General features: G+C 40.8%; 1 protein-coding gene across 4 annotated transcripts in view; it reads right to left on the bottom strand.

Moving 5' to 3' along the window:
- CACNA2D3 (calcium voltage-gated channel auxiliary subunit alpha2delta 3) overlaps positions 1-9,480 on the bottom strand; it is a 1,023,339-nt gene that overhangs the window by 511,202 nt on the left and 502,657 nt on the right. The window lies entirely within an intron of this gene.

Raw genomic sequence — 9,480 nt, 5'->3', positions numbered from 1 at the left:
TAAGTGGCCATCGACCTTCATTTTTTTTCCTTTCTCAAACAGTAGTCACTATGCCTATAGCAATGTGTGTGTGTGCGTGTGTGTGTGTGTGTGTGTGTGTGTGTGTGTGTGACATTATCCCAAAATTTGGGCAGACTTCTCCACGGGACAATCTATGGTGATTCAGTGAAAACTACATGTCTGATTAAGCAGATGGAGAATCTTCTCTTTTTTTGTTAAATAAATGGGTAAATTTCTGACCTGAAATGAAAACAAAGACAGAATTGAAGTGTTCTCTCTCTATCTCTCTTTCTCTCTCCCTCTCTCCCTCTCAGAGACGTGGATGGATGGATGCATGGATTGATGGATAGATAGATGGATGGATGGTTAGATGGATAGATAGGCAGATGTGGAGATGGATTTATTCACTGATGTAGGGAACTCATAGATGAAGGACTCCCTCTGCTACTACAGCTCATCATCTTTGCAATCAGAGCTTTAGAGAATGGCCTAAAGCAACTCAGTGACTATCTCAAAGTCATACAGTCAGTTCATATCAGAGGCAGGAATGAAATGAAGGTCTTCCTTGTTCTGAGCACCACTCTCCTGCCCACTGCCTCTCATTTTACAGAGTGAGGTGGAGAGCGAGAGAGAAGACAGATAGACAGACAGACAGACAGAGACACTCTCGGAGGTCAGCACAATGGAACCAATGTTTCTTTATTTCCCACTTGACTCATCCCAACTCTTTTCCATGAAGATTACCAATTCTTTCCCCAGTTAACAGAGCCTGCGGCACATGAGGACCCTCATTAGAGGCGTTATGAGGGAGAAAAAAGCAGAAAACCAAAGGAGAAGTGTTTGGCAGTCATTGCCCAGACAAGAGCTACAGTTTTTCCCAACCACGTTCTCGGGCTCCTGGCTGTGCCCAGAAGATGCAATCAGAGCTGGAGAGGAGCACCCCCTCGTCACCACTGAGTACATTTTGTCACGGAAAACTCTGCATTAAGCAGTTGGACTTGGCAGGTGGCTTGTTTCCGTGAATTGTTTCATGAAGCCTGCTCTGTCTCTCCCTCGGCCTGCCAGATGGAATCTGGCTCTTCCATGGGCAATTAGGAATTACATTCCTGTTCTAAGTCTCATGTGACTTATCCCTAGTGTATGATGTGGACTATGTTCCTTCTGCCCCAAAGCCGAGATCCTAATGGACAGTTTTCTTAGTACTGCTCTGGGTTTATGGAACCACAGGTGTCAAAGGTATAACTGGGCCAGATACATGAGGCTTTGCCATAGGGTGCGGGAAATTTAGGTGGCAGAAATTAGAGGGTTCACAATTTCAACACATGCTCTCCTTCAGCAGAGTAGGAATAAGTCCAGGGAGGAATAGTTCAAAGACTGGTTAAGGAATAGGAAAAAATAAGGGTCTAGTTCCAGGAGGCTGTGGAGAAAAGCAGACTGTAGCCTGCTCAATCTCACCCTCTCTCACACTGTCACATAAGGAAATGTCCAATTTGTCCTGCTCTACCCTATTTCCCCCCCAGAGCTTCCATTCCTGTTCCTCCTTTCTAGGAGATATAATCTCTCTCTTACTCTTAACTACCCTCCAAAGGCAGAAATGCTTCTCCTTTTTCAGACTGTTAGGAGAGGGCATCTCCCTGAGCTGCTTCTAGTGAAGCAGAAAGAAGATGGCAAGCTCAAATGCAATGGCTTGAATGAAGTGTCCTCCAATGTCCCCTCCAGCTCTGAATCTATACCGTCAGACACTTTAGTACCCCATCAAAATTAAAAACAAAACTCAACTTAATTTGTCTCAATCACATTTTGTATTCCTTTTTATATCATGAATTATGAAGCACATTTCATATTGGTATTGTTTGACATGGGCAGTGGTTATGCTAGGCACTGAAACTGCTACTTAGAATTCTCTTTGTCATAAACACATAGGCAAGGTTCAATCAAGAGCACTGAGCTTGGAATCAGTAGATCTGGGTTCAAATCCTGGCTCATTCACAAAGAGCCTGTATGCCTGGGGCAAGTCATGTTATTTTTCCGGGGCTCATTTTCCTCAAGTGCAAAATGGGGAGATTGGACTAGATCCCCACTAAAGTCCCTTCTACTTCTGAAGCTCTGACCATGGGACCTCACCATATTTTCCTGGGCTTCCACTTCTGGAGTGTCATTTCTTCTTTCTAAATTCCAGCCACCCTTTAGGTCTTGAGCCTCTCAACCCTATCTGAGATTAGTCACATAATCTTCCTCACATAGAGGGATGTGGAGGGAGCTTGGGTACCACATAGGGATGAGACCTTACATCACTTCCCCTCTGTTGGTGTCCTCTGTCAAATGACCAGGTTGTATAAAGTGATATCCAAGGTCCCTTCCAGTTGTGACACTCCCTAGTCCTAATGTCTAATAATTTCTCCCTTTCCCATGATCCTATTATGGGTTCCATACATTGCACTATTGAATTCTATACTGCATTTTTTTCTATACTTACACATATGAATATTCTGCCTCTATAAGGAAACTCTGAGTTCCTTGAGAAAGAAATTGATTCTCTTCCTTGCAGCCCCATAGTATCTTACAAAATCTCACGTACCCTGGAGATATTAATAAATATTCATTAAATCAGCTCATCACAGAGATGGAGGATGCCTTGTGATTCACCTACTCCAACCTCTACCTGAGCAATAATCCCTTCACTAACCTCGCCCATAAGCTGTCCCTAGATTCTGCTCGGGGACTTCTTAGGAGAGGGAGCCCATCATATCTGGAGGCTGCCCATTCCACTTTCAGATAGTTCTCAGTGTTAAGGAGTCTACCCCACCTCTAACCCCGTCCCTTCTCGCCAAGCCTCAGTTTGCCTCCGCGTCTTCGACCCTTGGCTTCTGGTTCTGACCTGGTAGGTGTGAGGGAGGAATAAAGGGCTTAGTGACCTCAAGCAGGCCAAGGTCTTCACCAAAGCAACCTGGCTAACTACACCTTGTCATCTCTAGGGCTTTGCCTCTCAGGGCAACTGGAGATCCAGTAAGCATCCTCAGCTGCCATAATGTATGTTTAATCACTCTGAACTTAACAGCCCACTAAAACTGAAGGTGGACATCCTTCAATTAATCTGCAAAAGTCTCGTTATATTTGCATTCAACCAGATGGACAATCCCTCATTGTAGCCCAGGACAACTGCCATTGAAGGTAGTTGGGCATTCTAGAGCAGCCCACGTTGGGAATCTAGCAGGGGAGCAAACAGCCCTTGAGGGAACTCTGGCTTAAAATTCTGAGCCACCTGGAAGCCTCCAGAAGGACTGGGTATTTTAATAGGACCCAAAGTTAGTTTGATTTGGCAAAACCCTGCCCTTGCATGGACATTCTGGTCATCTGATGTCATCTCTGTTAACTGCATCTAATTGTATCCAAGCACAACAGTTTATCCAGCATCACCTTTTAATAATAACAGGCTGCTAACCTCCCTGCTGGCTGCAGCCTCATGTCTCAGGACAGGAGAACCTCAGGGCAACCATTCCTTTTAGTGGTAAGTATTCTGAGCAAAACACAACAATATGTCAAAGAGTTTTTCCTTAATTCTCCTTTGTTACTGGGTCGGTTGTGATTTTTTTGTTTTGTTTGGTTTGGTTTAGCCTAGTATTAATCAGATCCATACTGTAGATGCTCCATTCTGGGCCTCAGCTGAAGGCTGATTGCTCTTATCCTCCTCAGCTTGCAAATTCTTAAAGTCAACCCATCCTCGCCCTCCACTGTGCCTTCCCACCCAATGTGAGGCCTCTGGATCAAATATGTATTGTGTGCTTCCTGATATGGGTATATGTTATTTCCTTTGATAGAATGTAAGTTCCTCAAGGGCAAAGATCATTGCCCCTTTTGTGTGTGTATCCATGGAGTGGAGCAGAGTACAATCTTCTGTCCAGGGACGGTGTTCATTGATTGACTGATTGAAGAATTCTATTTTTATCTTTTTTTAAACCTCTCCAGTTATTTTGAATAAATCCCTGGCCCCTCCTCCCTCATCCACTGCATTCAAATGACTATTGGTGAAGTCCTTTTTTTTTTTACTTTTTAAAAATAAGTTTGCCATTCCTGCTTTGTTTCTTATGTCATCATAGTTAGCCCTAGCATACTTTCCCCATCTCTTCCTCCCAGAGAGCCATAGTTGTTGTTGTTGTTCAGTCGTTTTTCCATTGAGTCTGCCCTTCATAACACCATTTGGGGTTTTCTTGGCAAAGATACTGGAGCAGTTTGCCATTTCATTCTACATCTCATTTTACAGATGAAGAATTGAAATAAACAGGGTCACACAGCTAGTAAACGTCTGAGGGCATATTTGAACTCACGAAGATGAGTCTTTTTGACTCCAAGTCCCGTGCTCTACCCACTTCACTACTTAGCCGCCTGAGAGATCTCATATGCCAAAGAGCCTTGCTATCTAACAAACGGTATTTTTTAAAGAGGAGAAAAATGAGCACAATTGAATGATACGTTGAAAAGGAAGAACATCGTTTTTGTTTTTGTTTCATTTTACAAGGCAGTGGGGTTAAGTGACTTGCCCAGGATCACACAGCTAGTAACTATCAAGTGTCTGAGGTCAGATTTGAGTTCAGGTCCTCCTGCCTCCAGGGCCAGTAATCTATCCACTGCTCTACCTAGCTGCCCCAGAATACAGTTTTTAAATAACTGGAAGCTTTCCAAAGTTAAAACAATTCTTCAAATCTCCATATAGAAAATAGCAACCAAACCTTGAAAGACGGCATCCTGAAAAGATATTAGCTGGAGAGCTGCCAGGGGCTTTAGTGAGCATCTAGTGCAAGCCTCTTGTGTTACTCATGAGGAAACTGAGAACAATAGAGGGGAGATGACTTGCCCAAGGTCATACAGAGGACCGTAGATCTAGAGCTGTCAAGAACTTCAGACGGCACATAATCTGAGCACCATTTCACAGATGAGACAACTGAGGCCCGGGGATTAGAAGTCACTTGTCAAAGGTCATATATAGTAAGTGTCTGAGGGAATATTTGAACCTAGGTTTTCTGACTCCGGAGCCAGTCTTTATTTCATTGTATCAAATAGACTTCAATGCTGAATTTTGACTCTGTTGTTGTTTAACCATATTTGATTCTTCATGACTACATTTTGGCTTTTCTTGGCAAAGCCGCTAGAGAGAAAAAGAAAGAAAAGAAAGAAAGAAAGAAAGAAAGAAAGAAAGAAAGAAAGAAAGAAAGAAAGAAAGAAAGAAAGAAAGAAAGAAAGGAAGAAAGAAAGGAAAGAAGGAAGGAAGGAAGGAAGGAAGGAAAGAAAGGAAGGAAGAAAGAAAAGGAAGAAGAAAGAAAGAAAGAAAGAAAGAAAGAAAGAAAGAAAGAAAGAAAGAAAGAAAGAAAGAAAGAAAGAAAGAAAGAGAAAAAGAAAAAGAAAGAAAGAAAGAAAGAAAGAGAGAAAGAGAGAAAGAGAGAAAGAGAGAGAGAGAGAAAGAGAGAGAGAAAGAGAGAAAGAAAGAAAGAGAGAGAGAGAAAGAGAGAGAGAAAGAGAGAGAGAAAGAGAGAAAGGAAGAAAGGAAGGAAGGAAGGAAGGAAGGAAGGAAGGAAGGAAGGAAGGAAGGAAGAAAGACAGACAGACAGACAGACAGAAAGAAAGAAAGAAAGAAAGAAAGAAAGAAAGAAAGAAAGAAAAAGAAAGAAAGAGTGAGAGAGGGAGGGAGGGAGGGAGGAAGGAACTGGATCCTAAAGGAATATATATTTTGCTTAAGGGAAGCATGTGAATAGGGTGTGTGTGTGTGTGTGTGTGTGTGTGTGTGTGTGTGTGTGTGTGTGTGTAAAACATGTTGTATTGCACAGTGCTTCAAACATAGTATGATTGTCAATGATTTAAAGCTAGAAAGAACCTTGGAGGACATCTAGCCAAATCCTCTTTATCTAATGACGGAGAGAAGTGAGGGTCAGCACAATGACCTGATTTGCCCATGGTCATGTGGTTGGTTGAGAGCCCAGATCTTAACTCAATCCCTCTGTCTACACACCCAACACCTTTCTTCCTGTGTCACATCCCAATCACCAGGTCCAATTAAAGTCACAAATCTTCAACAATATCGAAAGACGGTATGCGATAAAGTAGACGAATGTTGGAAGAAAAGCTATTATTTACACATTGTCTCCCTTGTTAGAATGTGAACTCCTCCCGGTCTGGGGCTTTTTTTTTTCTTTTTTGGACACTCAACATTTATAGCAGTGCCCACACATAGTAAGTGCTCAAAAATGCTCATTGATTGACTGACTATATATAAATTTGTTAAGAGAATATATTCCGATTGTGAGGAAACAAAAAGGAAATGCCATTTCTGCATCCTCAAAAATGCCTTTGTTATTTCATGGTACAACACAGAGTTGTTTAAGGACAATTTGTTGAAATTTGGAACTAGGCCCAAAACTGCACATACCCTGTGACCCAGCAATACCACTGCTACGTCTCTTTCCAAATACATCAAAGAAAAAGGAGGAGGACCTATGTGTACATAAATATTTATAGCAACTCTTTTTTATGGTGGCAAAGAATTGTAAATTGAGGGGATGCCCATCAACTGGGTATGGCTGAACAATTTGTGGCACATGATTATAACGGAATAATATTGTGCTCTAAGAAATGGTTTCAGAAAGACCTGGGAAATCTTATACATACTTGGGCAAAGTGAATTGAACAGAACCAGGAGAACAGAAATATTGTGCAATGATCAACTATGAATGACTTAGCTATTCCCAGCAATATAATGATCTAAGATGATTTCAAAGGACTTACAATAAAAAATACTATGTCCAGAGAAAGAACTGATGAACTCTTAATGCAGATTGGAACATACTTTTTTACTCTTCTTATTTTGTTGTTTTATTTTGTTTTTGTTCTCTTTTGCAACATGGTTAACATGGAAAACTGTTTTGAATGACTTCACATGTATAATCAATATCATATTGTTTGTCCTTTCAAGGGGAGGGGTTGGGATGGAAGGGAGAGAATTCGAAACTCCATTTTTTAAAATGAATGTTAATTTAAAAAATGTAATTGGAAAATATTGAAAGAAATATATAAAGTTTATTTTTAAAAGATGACTTGTGAGGCCCTTTGAAGTTGAGTTTGTATCACAGGGAGATGGGCCTATGGCCAAGTTCAGTGTAAGAAAGAATGTAGCCTGCAATATTGCTTGAAAATCAATCACTTCCATAAACAACTACCATCAAAAGGAGACCAAGCAACATTATTTTTAAAAAATAAAATAAAATTGCCCACCATGAATTTGCTCAAGCCATCCCTGTTTCACAGGCCATAGTTCCAGGGAAAGCCCTTGACATGGTGGCATATTGCTGGTGACCTATGGTACCTAGTTCCTCTACTCTGGTGACACATTCAAGGCCTGCTTATCACAGTGAAGCAGTAGAGGCCTTCTAGATGGGACGGTAATTCCAAGGAAATGACAGGTCTTCCCTACCAGCCTGTGACTTAGTCGGACAGCTACTCATCCATCTCTTTGTATCACTAATGACATTTTTTTCTTATCTGCCTATATAGTGACAATAAATGTTTGAATTCTGCTCTGATTAAAAATAGGGTTCACATTAGGGGAAGTGTCTCCAGGGGAATCAGTTTGCCTACTCCACAAAGCAGATCCTTTCTGGGGAAATATTCCCAAGAAATAAATTAACGGGTTGAGAAGGAGCATTAACTCTTCAAGGACCACAAAGCAGTAAAGATCAATATTATAGAAGGATAGGATTTAGAGCCAGAATATATGTAAAAAATCATCTGCTCCAACTCTGTCATTTTACATAAAAAGAAATGGAAGCCTAGAGAGATTCGCTGACTTCTCCAAAGCCACACAGTTTGTAAAAAGCAGAGATTTGAACCCAGATTGCCTGACATAAAATCTAGCACAATTCTACTCTGCATATAAACAGAAATATTTACAAAGTAATACATATAGCAAGTAACAAACCACTGAAAAACATTACTTTCAGTGAAATAGGTTGACACTGTCTTTTTTTAAACATTATTTGAATATTTGAATGGCTAACTATGCTACCAGAACTGTGATACCAGAGCAGCAATAAACTTACAAGGGAAATAGAATGTAAGCTCCTTGAGGACAGGGATTGATGAATATATTTGTGTCCTCAATGCTTAATGCAGTGTCTAGCATATAATGAGTACTCAATACATGCTTGTAGAATTGAGCTAAATATGGGAACGGTCTTATTCTTTTATGTATAATGTCAATCAAACTGGACACTTGGAAGCAGATAGGAGATAAGATGACTGACCTGAATGTAAGATCAGCTGACATTCCTTATGTTCTAAGGAAGATTATTGAATTAACATTTGGCAAATTACATGCTATTTGTGCCAAATGGGAAAATCACTTTTAAGTGAAAACAGGCAAGAAAACTCAAAGCATGAAAGTTGGACATAGAATATTTTCCATGTTAATCAATTTCAGAAAAAAAAGAAAAGATTGTTCTTAACTTTAAGAACTGTAAAAGGGTGACTCCCAAGTTTCCTTCTGTACTCGGGTCCTCCACCCTCCTGTGAGTACTCCTCTACCAGTCCCACTCCAGAACTTCTCCCACCAAACACACACACACACACACACACACACACACACACACACACACACATACACACACAATCCAATAAGAAAAATGTGTACCACTGGCAATAGAAATGGTCAAATTATGCAGTGCAGATGTGTAGGGTTTGTGTGCTAATCATTCAATCTTATCACGAACATTGTCACCCTTCATGTCCTTCCTGCCTTAAGAGTGGGACAGAAAGCTTAATACAGCCCAGTAGAAAGAGTAGTGGTTCTGAAATCCAAAGGCCTGGGTTCCAGTCTCACCTCTGATCTTTACTGCCTGTGTGATTTGGGGCAAATTAATTTCCTGGGTCTCAGTTTCCTTATCTACAAAATTTCCAGGTCTAGATCTGTGATCTATGATCCTATCATTTCTGGAGCAACTGAAGAGAGATATCAAGGCATAATGGAATGATTGGGTAGCTGAAGACCTGGGTTTGAATTATGCCCCTAATACATATTGGTTTTATGACAGTGGGCAAGTCACTCACTCCATTAGAACTAAATTTTCTTTGATAAACATAGATATTTTGTATAATACCTCAGATTATAACCTATCCATGCTTCGCCCATACATATCCTCCCCAAAGTTCCCAATAGGAATCTCAACCAACATTCTCACACTCTCTTGGCATTGGGAAAATTCCTGTCCTAAGTCACCAATCTCACTGCATGGTCACCCCATGAAACAGAAAATGGAAGCAAATGCAAATATAAGATGAATACTAGTCCTATAAAAATAGTGTGAGGAATAAAAGCTTGGAATGACCTAATGTGGGTGCAGGATCAAAGAAGGTAGAGGCCCCTTGATTTGGAAGGAAATGATAACGATCATTGACAACAGAGAGAAGCTAAAGCTGCTCAGCTCATCTGCTCCTGCT

The sequence above is a fragment of the Phascolarctos cinereus genome, unplaced genomic scaffold (genome assembly GCF_003287225.1).
Source record: "Phascolarctos cinereus isolate Bilbo 61053 unplaced genomic scaffold, phaCin_HiC Scaffold_4;HRSCAF=312, whole genome shotgun sequence".
NCBI lineage: Eukaryota > Metazoa > Chordata > Mammalia > Diprotodontia > Phascolarctidae > Phascolarctos > Phascolarctos cinereus.
This window is presented reverse-complemented; position numbering and strand designations above follow the sequence as displayed.